A 15,884-nucleotide genomic window follows, 5' to 3' on the forward strand; every position below is an offset into this window, starting at 1 on the left:
AAGTACATCCACCACAATACCAAACATAATGGAGCCGTCAATTTTGCCTGATGCTTCTAGATGATTTTTCTACACAACTAGTTATTGTGTACAGATAGAAAAAAAACATAGGACAAAGAGAGATGGTTTTAAACTAAGACAGAGGAGGTTTAGGTTAGATATTAGGAGGAAGTTTTTCACACAGAGGCTGGTGATGCACTGGAACAGGCTGCCAAAGGACATCCAAGGATGTGGATGCCCCATCCCTGGAGGCATTCAAGGCCAGGTTCTGTGCAGCTTGGTCTAGTAATTGGTGACCCTGCACATAGCAGGGGGGGTTGAAACTCGATGACCTTTGAGATCCTTTTAAACCCAGGCCATTCTATGATTCCCTGATCATCATTTAAAAAAAAAAAAAAAAAAAAAAATTTAAGAGCCATAATGGGGTGAATAAACAGAATTGTATTTGTAAGGGTTTAAAGGCAACAACTTGTCATCATCACACAGTATTCTAGGTTTCACAGTTTCTATCGTAGTATTTTTAAGAGCCAGAGGACAAAAAACAGAGAAGTATTCCCATTATGAATGGTCTTAATCATAACATTTCCAAAGGTCTACTTTCTCCATTGGTATTCTAACATATTAGACAGCCTATTCAAAATTTCAGTAATAACCTGGAGGTTGGGATAGTCAGAGCAGTAGCAGATGACAGGGAAAGTCAAAGTTAAACTGCTATACAATTACAACATAATTCCATACTGAAAGGTGAGCATGAATATCTACTTTGCTCTTGCAGCACTAAATGATAAGAACCCAGTTCTGTGATCATTCTTCAGAACATTTGTGTCAAATAGCTGTTCACAAACCTCCTCAAGCATTAAAAAAAAACAACACAAACTGAAACATAATCAGAATTTACCTTTTTTCTTCCAGATTTCTCAATAATAAAAACCAGTCCTCGTCTTGTACTTGTTAAAAAAAAAAAAAAAAAAAAAAAAAAAAACAGTGAATTCCAAATTTAGTCTTTTCACATTCACAGAGGAATGAAAGCAAGGGTGTTTTTTTATTTTATAGTAGTGAGAAGCAGAAGTAGAAATGGCACTGCAGAGACTAAGACATCATTTTTTATCCAGTGCCTGCCTGCACTGTCCAAAAGCAGCTATAGCTAACTTGTCTGAAACAACATCTGACTGAGACAACTCAACAACTAGACCAAGGTTACCAGACAGATTCAATCAACCCAAATTCCACGTGAAGCCAGTTCTCCAGTTGCAAATGGTATGGTTTTCTCATTTTGCACATGCTAAATCATTAAAACAAGAGATTAATGAAAACCAAAGCAAAAAAGCACAAGCATGTTGCCACAAGCATTGAAGGCACACAGCACTTTCTATTTGGAGAAGCAAAACTACTCCGTAATTCAAGGGAAATGGTGCAGGCAGGGTGTTCATGACAGCCGAGGATTTAAAACAGACAAATACACCTTTCCTCCTTGGTACTTGCACACTGAACTGTGCCCTGATTGCAATAACCAGCGTGCAACCTGGCCCACTGTGGAGGTAAATACATCACTGATCTCGATGCTAATCTCCTGGATCAGAGCTGCCCAGGCATTTGTCACATGCCCCCCCATTTCCATGAAGCTGTTTGTTATTCTTCCTGGTTTCAGGCTGAAAACTGCAGCCAAAACCACATCAAATCATTTCATGATAGAGAAGCAAAAGATGTTCCCACCAAAAGTGGCAAAGCAGGCTGTGAAAAGGCTGGTGGCCCTCTGGTGAACTGAAGGTTCAGAGGCATCTTCACCCAAACCCTTCTGCTCACATCATCCCCTTCACTGAAGTACCACGCAAACTCTGGCCAGACAAAGCTGGTTTCCTCTGCTATTGCGGCAAAAAGAACCACAGCTGCCTCTTTACTCTTCCCTTTGCTAACCAAGGTCTCAGCTAAAAGCAGAACACCAGGAACCTGTTGTTGAACATTCTGCTGCTTGTTCTAGCACCTCTTGGACCTGAGGAGATTGGCAGTTGATCTTTCTGGGATACATTAGTGAAAAACACACATTTTCTAGGCTACTGATAGAATCACATCTCTGCAGGCAAATTTCTACCCCTGTTGGCTGCTATTCGACACGAATTATCAGGAATTAATGTCATGAACTAACAAGCAACTGCTTGAACCTCAAGCAGAAGGGAAAGCCCCAAAGCTTTCTTGTTTCACTGTGGCAGGCGGGAGAAGGAAGAGAATTTGAACAAGTATTAGTAGAACATTAACGAAGATGCAGAGACTTTCCAATAGCAGACATGACCCCCTCCGCACTAGTACAGCTCAGGGCAGAACATTGTTGCTCACAGGACAGTGGTGAACAACAATCAGATTCGCAGAGAAACTCTTGGAAGACTCTGAACAACTACTGAGTTTGCAGCACCTAAAAGGACACTCCCCTAGCAGAAAACTCTCCACTCTCATGCCCGTGGAAGAGATGCAAAAAGCTGTGTATGCATAGCTGTCTTACTCTGTTCTAAGAGACAAACAAAAATACTAAATTTAAGAGTTTATGTTGGTTCAAAAATCTGTTCAGCTGAAATTGAGCCATTTGGTTTTCTGGACAAAAATGGAGGTTGAGATATTCGTCTCTGCTGGACTGACGTGTGCATGTAACTCATGTACTGCCAAACAAGGTTTAATATTAACAATGAAACAAGTAAGAACTCATTTAACCTGCAGATTTTCAAGAAGAATGTTCTCCCTCTCTTTAACTGTGCAGAACTACAGTTTTGGAGAGTGCTGAGGTTTTGACTGAAGTTCTGCTGATCAGAGAGACTAAGAGAGAAGCTACCAGATCAGCTGTAACAGAACAAAGTATCTTCACGTACTGAACCTGTTCCTTACAAGTTTGGTTCCTACTGACCCACCCGTCCTGCTCCCCGCACAAGGCCATGTCTGCAGCCCACTGCTCCGACACCCCTCAGACACAGAGGTTTGATGGGAAGCCAACACATGCCTCCATGAGTCAGTCCTCCCGTTGCTGACCAGCAAACATGATTCAAGCACAGCCTGTGCCTTCCGCCCACCCATGCTGAAGGGGCCCACAGTCTGCAGTGCTGCACAAAGGAGGAAGTGGGGCTCACAGAGCGCTGCAAAAGGGATGGAGAAGGACAAATGCCCCATATAGAAGTCTGCTTGCTGATTTGTATTCATCTTCTGACTTCACAGCAGTATAAACCATTTGAATGCTGGAAGATAGAGCAGATAAATCCCTGTACCACAAGTTCAGCAACTAAAACTTCTGCCACAGGTTGGTTTCACTACCCGGAAATCTCAAAAAAGCACTGTTTGCATATTTTAGCTTACCTGCCCCATGCTGGAGTCTGAGAATGTATCATAAAGGATCACTTACGAACCCCAAACATTTGGTGCAGCAGAAATGCAGTGCATGTTGCACAAAGTGCACAGCCCTCAGCTCCATGCAGCTTCAGGCAGCAGCACCACTAGCCTGCAACACCAACACCAGCTCTGGTCTCTGAGTAAACACACCGGAACAAACTTTAACCAAACACTGCCACCTGACTCTTTCCAAGTTAAACTGATATCCTCATCAGATGACGCAGAAACAGTGAAACCAGAAATTAAAGCCCACCCTCTTTAAATGAATGAGCAGTGACTGATCGACTACAACATGTGGCACAGATGCAACTGCCTGCAGCAGGCAGAAACTGCTGCTTTCTATCAAAGCCATGGCCAGAAAACTTTACAGATGCCAGAAGGAAGTTAACATACAACTACAAACTTCACACATGGGCATCTCATTATTGTTAACCATTGCTTTTCATGCTTTGCATTTCTTAGCAGTGTGGATGTATTATTTTATAAGTCTACCTCACTATAAATACACATTATCAGAGGCTCCCAGAGATAAAGCATTAAGATTGCTAAATGAACTTAGATGTGAGTGGTATCTGAAGACAAAGAAATGGTAGGTCTGTGATTAAAACCTGGTCTATATGGATTATGTCCACGCACATCCCCATTAGAAGATTTGGATGGTAAGCCTGTTCTCCAAAAAGGGGCTTCATAATGGCTAAATCAAAACTCCAGCCACGGGCTTCAGCCTAAACCGTCTATCAGCAGATTCCTGAGGCTGTGGCTCAGATGTCAGTCTGAAAGATTCTCAAGGCAGATGACTAAATCTCCACGTAAGTCAATGTACTGCAGAGCAAAGGGCCTGATTGCACAGTTCATATTTGCTGCAGTAACAGACTGTTCATTAATTAAAGCTGATGCTTTAATTAAAAGCTTCATTACCCATCAGGCAACAGCACATTCAGGAACAATCACATAATAAAACCACTGTTACTCTTTTCTTTACGTATTCAACTGCAGAACAAAAGGTAGTGGCTGTACAAGCAACAAGAATTTGAATTTCTGCAGGTAACATTTCTTCTCAGGAACAAACTCAGCAACATAAAGACCTTGCACTGAAAGAAGTGAAAACTTTTTAATATAAAACAAGGAAAACAAAAACCTACAGCTTTCACAGTTGTTTACGGAACAGCATCCTTCCATAAACACTGCCAGTCATTCTGACTTCAACATCGTATCACTTACTGATTATCATTAGTTAGAAAGACAGCACAAAATGTTTCCAAAGGAAGGGTAGTTTACTCTCCACCACTCTTCCCAGGTTCTCACATTTAGTGCTCACTTTTAAGTTTTCAAACCTACAAACAAAATAGGCAAGTGGACATCTGAATGTGACAGCTATGAGACAAACATCTCAATAAATTAGACTTTTTCCAAAACATTTGTGGTAAGACAGAGTTATCATTCAGTAAATATAAGAACAACATGCTGCAGAGCATTTAGCAGAACCAGATGCCCTGCATAAAGTAGCATAAAAAGGATTCTGAACTTGTGGAATTGGCTGTAAATTTCTACAACATATTTAAAAACAAAAGCCCATTCATATTGATTGTTTCTAAATAACATGTTTCATTAACCGCATTAACTACAAAAAGCAATTACAGTTAGCATAACATGAGGTCTAATTAAAAAGAACAAAATATTTTCATCATAGAATCATAGAATCACAGAATGGCTTAGCTTGGTAGAGACACTGAAGGTCATCTAGTTCCAACTTCCTGCCATGGACAGCACTGCCAAGCACCAGACCAGGCTGCCCAGGATCCCATCCCACCTTGCCTTGAATGCCTCCAGAGATGGGGAGTCAACAACTCTGGGCAGCCTATGCCAGTGCCTCGTTGCCCTCTGAGTAAAAAAAATTCTTCCTAGCTTCTAACTTAAATCTTCTCTCTTTTAGTTTAAAGTCATTCTCCCCTGTCCTGTCACTTTTAGACCATGTAAAAAGTTGGTCCTCCTTCTGCCGGTAAGCTACCCTCAAGTACTGGAAGGCCATAATGAGCTCTTTCCGGAGCCTTCTCTTCCCCAAGCTAAACAAGCCCAACTCCCTCAATCTTTCTTCATAAGAGAGATGCAGAGGAGCTCCAGACTTCCGATCGTCTTCATATCCCTTCTCTGTACCCACTCCAACATCCTTCCTACACTGGGGGCCCCAGGCCTGGATGTAAAACTCCAGATGCATCCTTGTGAGGGCAGAGTAGAGGACAATCACTTCCCTTGCCCTGCTAGCCACCCCTCTTTTGATGCAGCCCAGGATGCTGGCCTTCCAAGCTGCAAGCAGACGCTGCTGACTCATGTCCAGCTTTTTGTCCATCAGATCCCCAAGTCCTTCTCTGCCGGGTTCCTCTCAATGAGTTCTTCTCCCAGTCTACAAACACATCTGGGATTGCCTTGACCCAAGTGCAGCATCTTGTACTTGGCCTTGTTAAATTTCAGAGGATTCTCATTCGCCCTCTTTTCAAGTGTGTTCAGGTCCCCCTAGATGGCATCCCTACCTTCTGTTGTGTCAACTGCATCACTCAGCTTGGTGTCATCGGCAAACTTGCTGAGGGTACTCTTGATCACACTGTCTACGTTGTTGATAAAGATGTTGAAAAGCACCAGTCTCAAGACAGATCCCTGGGGAACACCACACGTGACTGGCCTCCACCAGGACATAAGAGTCACTGACAACAACCCTTGGCTACGTTGGTTGTCTATAACAATCCAACCAATTCTTTATCCACCAAACAGCCCAGCCTTCAAATCCATATCTCATCCCCATTTTCTGGAAAAGAGCAAGGGAGATGAGAAACAATGTCCAAAGGCACAAAGACAAGAAATATAAGGAACCCTTGAACAAAAAGTCATCACAGTGTAAGGCAGGTAATGGCAGTGATTTGTTTTATCACAACCTGTTAGTGTCACATTACATAACCAGCCCACATGAATTAAGAATTCATGTAGGAATAAAATGTTTTCAGTTAGCAATATGAATGTCCATTGGCTCATGTCAAGTGCCTGTGTTAATCTCAAGAAAATGACATATGGCAACTTTAAACAATAACTGAAAGTTCACTACTTCTTATGGCTTTATATTTAAGAAAGAATGCCTTAGTGCTATCTTCAGAATAAATAAACAAACAAAAATAAATAAAAGCATTGATGTAAGCTGTAATACTCCCTCCCTTCAGATTAGGATACAGACAAAATGACGTATGAAGCTGAAACACTGAGGTAGGTAACACATCAACTGTGAATGAGAGAGGTGTAAACCCTTGTAAACAATGAAATGAAACCACAAAGAACAATCCATATGCTAAACACTTGCACGATGGAAAATATGAAATAAATATGCAGCTACAAAGCCAGAAGTTGTCACTGAAACTTGGTTTGCCTTCCACAAATCAGAAATGCACACCATCACCAATTTGCCCTGGCTCAGACACTACACAAACAGGACCTACAAAAAACAGTAACATCAACAAATTTTCTTATGGGTCCTCTACAGTGGCTTTTAAATCTTTTTCATAAGACATTAAGAAAATGGCTGTCCAGGACCTAATCTTCTTCATGCAATCAAGTTCAGAGCCAGAAGTACTGAATCTGGAGTCCTCAAGACACATTACTCTTGTTTTGTAACACCAGGAATGCAGCTGAGGATCTCTCTTCATTTCCTTACCTCTTTTAAAGAACAACAAACAACAAACCAACCTCGGCTGTTATCTCAATGCACTCAAGTCTTTTATTAGTGATGCAAGTTCAGCCAGATCAGCTCAGAGAGTGTGCTGCTAGCATGGGGAAGCAAAAATTATGTTTTAGAGCACTTCTGCATTCTTTTTTTGACCAAAGATACACCTCTTTATGAGAGTAGAGAGCTGAGAGTAAAGAAACAGTTCTTTTGCCAATGTACATGCATAGGATAAGATACTGAGAGTAACAAAAGATTTCTGCAGGGACATAACCTTGACCATTTAATGAACCTCTCTTCCACTCGAATCCCATTTTCTTAAGCAAGTTTTAGCAACAGTAAGATAGGAAAAAGTAAAATTTAATAGAAGACTGTGTAAATGAGCTTAGTTAATAAAAAAAATATAATGGTGTGAGTCTCTGTTTGGAAGAAACAGGTAGCAGTTTGGTGTATCTCAGATTACACAGAAGAAAATCTTACTGGCATCATTAAAAGGGCACATACTTCACAGAAGCTGTTGAGAGGAAGAAGTTCCATCTCTTCAAGGCTGTAGGGAATCAAAGACGTCTGTTTCTTCCCTCTCTCTTTTGTACCAGGCTGAATATTTACCTGGACAAACACACCTGGCAAACCACCTATTTCTCCATTTCACCCAAACTGCACCTAGTTTGCAGGTGGCAGGACCATCTGTGCTGCTATTGTAAAGAAGCTACCAGTGAGTAAAAGAGCCAGAGGTAAGCATGCATGGGAGCAAAAAACACAAAAAGCAGCACACGTGACAGAAAATACAGCAACATTAAAAAAAAAAAAACAAAAAAACCCACAAAATAAGCAAAATCCATAAATCACTACAGAAGCCATTACTGCACTGGCGCAGAAGGGAGCTCAGGCAGGATGACACTTTTCTCAATCATTAACAAAGAGGGGGGGGGAATCCACATGCTTCCTGGTGATAGGTCAGGGCAGGTTTATAACTACCTCCTTCAACTTCAGCAATCCCAAACAAAAGAAAGCATTTCAGAGAGCAGGTACACCTGGCAGAGCCTCTCCCCAAGAGCAAGTGTCAGGCACAGTGCTGCACCAACAGGGAAAACACTGATGGATATGCATCCATCTACAACCACAGGTACCCTGCAAGGACATGAGGACCAGAAAGGCTCATACCCGTCTCTTGCTCTGGGTCACCACAATGCGATGGCCAGAATCCCTGCTAATCAGGCAGGACAAACTTGTCAGAAGCGCAGAATACAGGACTATCAGGTGGAAGGAACCAACACCAATCAGCAAGTCCAATTGGCAGACAGCTTCAGGGCTGACCCACAGTTAAACCACATAATCATGTAAGAGCATTATCCAAATGCCCTCTTTCAGACTTGGCTGAAGAAATGAAGGTGACATGTGAGCCTAGTGGTTAAAATTTACCATTAAGAATTATTCAAGGCACAGTACCAGAAGTTTTATTATTTCATAAAGTGCTTTGTTCAATGTTAAACCATACAACTGATTTATTGGAATCTTAGAGGTACCTTATCCATTCTAAACACATTAGCTGAGGAATTAGTTTGACATAAAGGTCAGCTCTCTTTTCCTGAGGCTGTCCACATTCACATCTCCTGGTTTTTGCCACCTAAAATCTTATCAACAAACACTTCTACTTTAAACTAGAATCCAAAAGCAAAGCAAAACAAACAAAAAAAACACAGAAAATTTACCTGTTCCAAGTTCTTGTGTACTCAGAAACTACACTCCTCTTCACACAAAGTAACACTGTGGAAAAGGAGATGGTCCACTGACCAAACAAAAGGAAATGCATCAAGGTCTGAGACATTCATTTTCATAAATTCTTTTGTGAGTGTTCCAGCTCCTGCAGTACCTGGATAGGGGGCTCTCAATATTCTTTTTTGACAGGAAGTAGCCATAGCTCATTCTCGCTCTTCAAAATTCAAATATACCAAGTTTAAATTCTGAAGGAAATAAATGCTTTCATTTTTCACTGTTAAAAACACACACATACACACACACACAAAACTACCAAAACCCCCACCACCACTTTTGTGAACAAAGTCGTGTCAGATAAGTCCTCACAAGTTTCAACATCTTCTCCCATTACTAAAAGTGATTCCACAGATTAACGCGTTATTTGAAATGAAGCCAGGTGGGAGAATACAAACCTGGCAAATTACAAATTTTAAGTGCTAGGTAAACACAGACTACTTGATTAGGTACAGTTGCTTCTCCAGGCACTCTCTAAGAAGCAAATTCAAGACTTATCATCCTTGTAGCTTCCTTTCCTTCAGGAAAATGATTGAAGAGAAGCTGCACACTGTTCTGTCTCCATGATGCAAATTTTGATAGGTTTCTGTGTACCTAAAAATAAAAACCTCGAATCAAAGAGGAATTTAAGACCACATTAAAACAGCTATGGCTTCCAAACATTTTTCTTAGATTTTTTTTCCACCAATCCAAAATAAATGGTGTTAGATAAGACACATTTGTGTAGTATATTATTCTGTGAAATGCCTATCAATCCACAGTGGTTACCCATTTTCAAATTCAAACAGTAATTTTTGCTTTTAGCCTTCTTACCTAATCAGTATTGTGGTACTCAATCAACTGGACCAACAAACATTGTGACAACTGTCACGTAGTGGTTACCTGAAGCCAGATAATTCTTTAAGAAAACACTGCCTACATTCTGCAAATCCTTACTGAATAACTATTTCCCACTAAAATCAGCAACTTGTGAAACATATTTAAAATATACATTGGAAGTATTGTATTAAATCTTGGGAAAACTACTTAAGCAGCAGAATGTGCATTACGAAAAAGCACCATCCACCAATAATAACACAAAGAAAATAATCCCCAGTTTGTCGGCAGCAAAGCAGTTAATCAAAGTGAGCTAGTCAACATTGGAAAACATACTCAAAAAACACACTGCGTCTACAGCGTATTACCCCAACTTTGCTCACCTTACAGACAACCCTCCTTTTATGAGAAAAGTCCATTTTTAAAACAAGACAGTCTGCAGAGCAAAGTGACACCTTCTGAGAGTATAGTAAAAAAAAAAAAACAAAAACAAAAAAAACACTGTGGAAATGTGGGCATGAACAACAGATTGTCAACTCAACATTAAAATTGAAGAGTAAACAAAACACACACAGTAAAGGTCTAAAAAAATGTCAACAGAAAAACATTATAGTGCCAGATGTCGTTACTAAACTAGGCTGGAGAAGTGGAAGCTGAGGAGCAGAGGAAAACACTGAGCTGAGAAGTAAAGACGGCAGCATCAAAAGGAGTAGATCATGTAAAAAGTCCTCTGCAATTCCATCCTAAAACTTGGAGGGAGAGAAAAGTTAGCTTGACAGCCTGCTGTCACAGAGATTATATCTGTCAATTTCAGGAAGAAGCACAGAATTAAAATAACCTTCTTTGGTTGCTGCCAAGGAACATGATCTGCAGTCAGTCAGTTCCACAATAGGTAAATAGCTTAAAGAAAGCCAGCAGCTATGAAATATTTTTACTGAAAGAAACTGTCACTTCAGTCAAGCCAGATTCAATCCTAATTTGTTGATGCCCATTTTTGTGCCACGGCTCATGGCAGCACCAATTCCACTGCAGTTTCACAGGCCCTCCACTCCCCACCAAAACCTGCAAAGCAGCTCTGCCCCCAAAGCAAAGCTGTAAGTCACTTGTAGGATGCACGGTCAGTGAACAGTGCTAAGGTCTCTCAGCACCTCACCTCCACATGTCTGATCCACCTCTGGGAAGGCTGCATGGAGCAAGGAGAAGGTTGAGGAAGAGCAGAAGCAGCTCAGGCTGACTCTTTGGAGATGGAAAGCATGGCATACTGATGGAGGGGAGCAGCAGACTCTCCAGACATTATAAATGCCACTTTAACCATTTTAAACCACCACCACTGCCACTGTTGGTTAGCTTGAAAAGTACCAGCAACTCAAAAATTGCATATTTACACATATATTCACAATAAAACATAGTTCACTGAAGCTTTCAAGCTACATGAAACAACACATACAATCACAGTGGAGAAAAAGGCAACTATTTCCACTGAGGACAGACAAGATGAAGACGCAGGCTTTGGGAACAACCAGACTGTCCTGCCAGCAGTACTCAAGCTCATGCTTTACTTGCCTCAAGCTGCACCTAGATGTGGTTTAGGAGGAAGGAGAGCACAGACACTGGTACGAGCCCAACAACATGGAAAGGTCACACACCCAAGCTACCACACCACTTTTTATTTCACTACTCTGGCAGCACCATTGTGCTGAGCCAGTGCTAACTGCACACATTCAAGGTCCTTCTCAGAAAGGCCCATCACTTTTGTGCCCCAAGAGCCATCAAACACAAAGACAGATCAGTTCTGAGGTTCACTGTAACATGGCAATCACCTACTCTTACCCTGAGGGATTTCTGTCTATCCCAACAGAGAGGCAAAGACTACAGACTGGCCTCAGCTCAGCCTGTTTGCCTTCAGCACAGTGCTGATACCCATCATCAGTATCTAAGTGTCAGTGTAAAAACCAGCAGTGCCTCTTCTGCATTTTCATGGATGTGTAACTAGCATGCACTATCAATTATCCCATGGCAAAGGGCACACTCTTTGCTGTAGCTGAAGTGTGTGAATACTGCTGGTAGACAAGAAACAACCTCCATCCTTAAGTAATATTTGTAAACAAAATGAGCCTCTTCTTTGCAGACTGTCTAGGTTCACACTGCTAATAAAAGACAAAACTAAGACAGCATTAAATACACGCGTAAGGAACATGCCTCAGCGCAATATATGGGTTGTTGAGAAGGAACATGAAACGTTTTTTTCAAAAATGTACTAAGTTTCTATGAGAAGGTGTACCTCTAACTGAACTTAAAATTAGGTCTCTCTCACAAACATGTGCGCTGGATTATAGATTTTTTTTCCTAAAATCAAGTTTCACGTTTGTGGAACAGATCCAAAGAGCTGGTTTCTATGCATTCCTGAGGGAGAAAGGCTATAGAAAAGCCTTTTTTTTTCCTGCGTGTATTTCCCAGGAGGCCTAACTAATGCAAAAAGAAACGTATCAGGCTTCTACAGTGGGGGAAGGGCAGGAGAGGATTAACATGTTTTATTTGCAGAGTGTGTGCAAGTGGGGAGGAATGAGCGCTTCAATACTAGCAATTAAGTGTATTTCTGCTGTAAACCTTATGGTAAGACAGCTAAAAAATCCTTTTTAATATAAAATCCTACTTGAGTAAATGTCAAGGAAAATTGTGATGAACTTGATCAAAAAAGCTGCTGTGACCCTTAGGAATACTTTAGATAATATACATACATCTCTTGAGAGTCACCAATATCAGCACATCAGCATCTTGAAATTAAGAGTATAAACACAGGAGTGCACGCTCACATTGCAAGTCATCATCACCCGCACAGTTTCACACACAAGTACTAGCAGTGTTTTCCTCCTCCTGAATTGATTTTATACATGCTTTTCTGCTAGGCTCTTCAAGAATTTGCTGAGGTCAACCCTGGGCTCAGAAACTCTTCAAACTGAAATCAAGTAAAAAAAAAAATAATGATAATAATAATTTTTTTAAAAAAAATCAACCAGTAGGGAACAGAGCAACAGACGTTATTCCAGTTTGAGTGTGAAATCACTCTTGGAGACCAGTCATAAGAGGTGCTCCCCAGGGGCTCGTGCTGGGGCCTGTCCTCTTCAATATCTTTATTGATGACCTGGATGAGAACACCGAATGCACCCTCAGTAAGTTTGCAGATGACACCAAGTTGAGAGAAAGCATCAATCTGCCTCAGGGTAGCAAGGCCCTACAGAGAGGGATCTGGACAGGCTCGATCACAGGATGAGTTTGCCAAATGTATGAGCTGCCTTGATTTCTACCAGAAGGAGAAGCAGCAGACCATGTGGCTGCAACCCATAGATTAGTACTTAATAGCACTTAATAGCATACGAATGAAAAAGTTTTCAAGTTTTGCTGCTCTTGCAGGTTCAGAAACTCCATCTTTTACTTAAACAGTGCTTTCATTTTTAATATAGTATGCAAGTAATATATAGTTGTTTTCATACAAAGTAAAAACAAGTTCATTCACAGAGTTATTTGGTATTAATATTAGTTACAGTTTAAAGAACCTAGGTTATTTAACAAGTTCTGTCAAATAATATCATCATCCAACCTTCTCCCCCTACCCACTTGCAGAAAAGTGAAAGAAGCCAAATTAGTTACTAACTTTAAAACAAATAATAAGGTTGTTTGTTCTTGGACTATGCTTTTAGGTAATGTACTACTTAGCATTGTATTTAAGACATTTAATAACAGGAACAAAAGCAACCAAGATTTATTGGTAACTTTCCTCAGCCATTTATTCTTTTCTATAATCTCATTTTACAATATTTTAAGACTTCCAGCTTTGCAACATTATATCTGGAATAATAACTTTACAAATGATAGAGATTTGTACACCTTTCTAAGTCAAGAGATCAACATTTTCAACAGTAAACTATCTGCTAAGGAACTGAAAAAATACTAAAGTCTTAGGACTATTATAACCTAGCAGATAATTTCTACAGTACAAGGTAATATTGAATAGTACAGTTTTTTATTTAATAAAATGGCTAGGAAGTGAAGATCAACATCAAAACATTGGAAATACTTGTACAGACTCTCAAGGAGCAGAGTAATTAATCCCACGAACTATGATGACACAGGAGATTTGCCATCATTAGGGAAAAAAAAAAAAGAGATGGAAGAGAGATCTATTTTCTGGATAAGAAAAGCAAGACTAGCATGTGACCATCGGCTTGGTATCAGAATTTCACCCAATAGCTTCAGATTTTGATGTTACTTAAGAGCTAAGGTAACAAGTTGCTTTCTTTCCACAGACTAATATAACAGTTCAGGTTGGCAGAGAGCCCTGGACCCATCTGGCCCAACTTTTCTCCAGCACAGACACCCAGAGCAGGGTGCTCAGGCAGGTTCTGGAGGTTTTCAAGACAGATCTCACAGCCTCTCTGAGCAACCTGTGCCAGGGCTTTTTCACTTACACGGTTAAAAAGTAATTGCTGATATTCAGTTGCACCTCCAAGGCACTACTGGGTTATATTTTTGTCAGGTTACCTTTTTAACTGAGACAATCTCAAACGCAACTTGTCTCGGGCAAGTGAGGGGAGCACTGAGGAATAGGCAGAATACCAGCTGATGTGGCTCTGGGACAGTATAAGCCAACTGTTTTCCAAAATGTCTGTCTGGTTTTAATCAAGCTGCTACCTTTAACACTTCAGCTGACAACATCTACAAGCATTGGCTTTAGGTACAAGATCCAGAAGCAATGAAAACTGCAGCAGTAGCATGCAAGTCACTCAAGTGTAACGCCACATGAGGGCAGTGACTCACTTAATTGCCGGCTTCTCTAAGTGCTACTATCTTCTCTTATCTTTCTTCTTGCACGCATCTCTGAGAGAGACAGCAAAGATCACGTCTTTTGGCTATGTTGAATGTATTTCTCTATTTTTCCACAAAGGTTTAATCATTACAGCAGCTGTTTGTTTTTTTTTTTTTTTTCCATTATGACTCTACCTAGTGCATCATCAAGATGTACCCTGTATCACTACACCTATGCATGCTTTCAAAACATAATATCTACTCAGAAGAGAGAAAGGCTCCACTCAGTCACCTATTTGAAAATCATTTTGAAAAAACTTCGTTTTTGCTGTTTAGTTACATACACATCTTGGAAAAATTCCATCTAAATTTCAAAAATGTCTCATTCATAAAGACATATTCCTTTACGTCTGCTCTTACTTGCCACTTCAGTAGAAGTTTTCCATATTAAGTCCTCCAAGCTCACGTAGCATAATTAAAAATGTTCTCTTTGTATATTTTTGCGTATTTAACTGGGAGACATTTCAAGCTAATGCAAAGGAAAAGTCTTAGTACACATTTATTTCATACATTATGCTTACCTGGCATTACACCATTTACTTCTCAATTTCCAGATAACTTCTAGCACACTGCAGATGTAATTTATAAACAGCAATTATAACACAATATGAATTACAACATAAGTACACTGAAAGAACATCAGCAAAAGGTAGTGTAGAGGGAACTCCTCATACTGCACACAATAATTGAAAGCCTTCACAAGAAATCCCACATGAACTAAAAATTAAAAATAAAAATAAAATCATAGCAGGCCAGGAAGGCTATAAAATTAAATTAATGGGAAGGTAAACTTCAGCCTCAAGATACTGTGTGTTCTACCTGCAAACCAGACCTCAAAAAACTTTCTCTTGAAACACGAAAACAAAATCTGAAGCTGTCTGGGGATAGTCTGGAGCAAAAAGAGAGCGGCAGTGGACGGTGTTTTGCCTACAGATGCAACATGACTTGAACTCATCATTGCTGGTACAACACATCACTGTCCATTATCATTATTATTCAGTATTATCATTCAGTACAGCATTTGCACTATTACTGCAGGTTGAGGGGTTACTGAACTGCGTGTTAAAAGAACACAGTAGCGGAAGTTTGGCTAACAGAACCCACCCCTATGGAAATGGCTCACAAACCTGGAAGCCAGCAGCATGCGCTGGCACAGCATAAGGATTTCTTCTTTCATTTCAGGTTTCCCCTGGCAGCATTTCCCTCCTCGACTGAAAATCTGCAACCCAGAGGCTAGTATAGACACACTACTGATATGTCCTTCAAGGTACCACCCAACAGCATACCAAATCTCAAGCCTTTTTAGTTGCCACAATCCCTGCAGGAAATAATGCATTCATGCCACAATAGCCAAACAGCTGGA

General features: G+C 40.5%; 1 protein-coding gene across 9 annotated transcripts in view; it reads right to left on the minus strand.

Moving 5' to 3' along the window:
* Positions 1 to 15,884, minus strand: part of SEMA4D (semaphorin 4D) — a 92,465-nt gene that overhangs the window by 58,103 nt on the left and 18,478 nt on the right. The window contains exons 2-4 of one of the 9 annotated variants that reach the window (XM_085214314.1): positions 9,241 to 9,436; positions 8,943 to 9,033; positions 8,782 to 8,858 (exon numbers count right to left, since the gene is read on the minus strand). The exons of 5 other annotated variants lie outside the window; for them this stretch is intronic. The gene's annotated coding sequence lies outside the window, so the exon portion shown is untranslated. Of the gene's footprint in view, positions 1 to 898; positions 921 to 8,781; positions 8,859 to 8,942; positions 9,034 to 9,240; positions 9,437 to 15,884 lie in introns of those variants that run through there. 3 more of the 9 variants (XM_085214315.1, XM_085214317.1, XM_085214313.1) reach the window with 3 other exon arrangements.

Source organism: Meleagris gallopavo, chromosome Z (assembly GCF_905368555.1).
Source record: "Meleagris gallopavo chromosome Z, MGAL_WU_HG_1.1, whole genome shotgun sequence".
NCBI classification, from domain to species: Eukaryota; Metazoa; Chordata; class Aves; order Galliformes; family Phasianidae; genus Meleagris; species Meleagris gallopavo.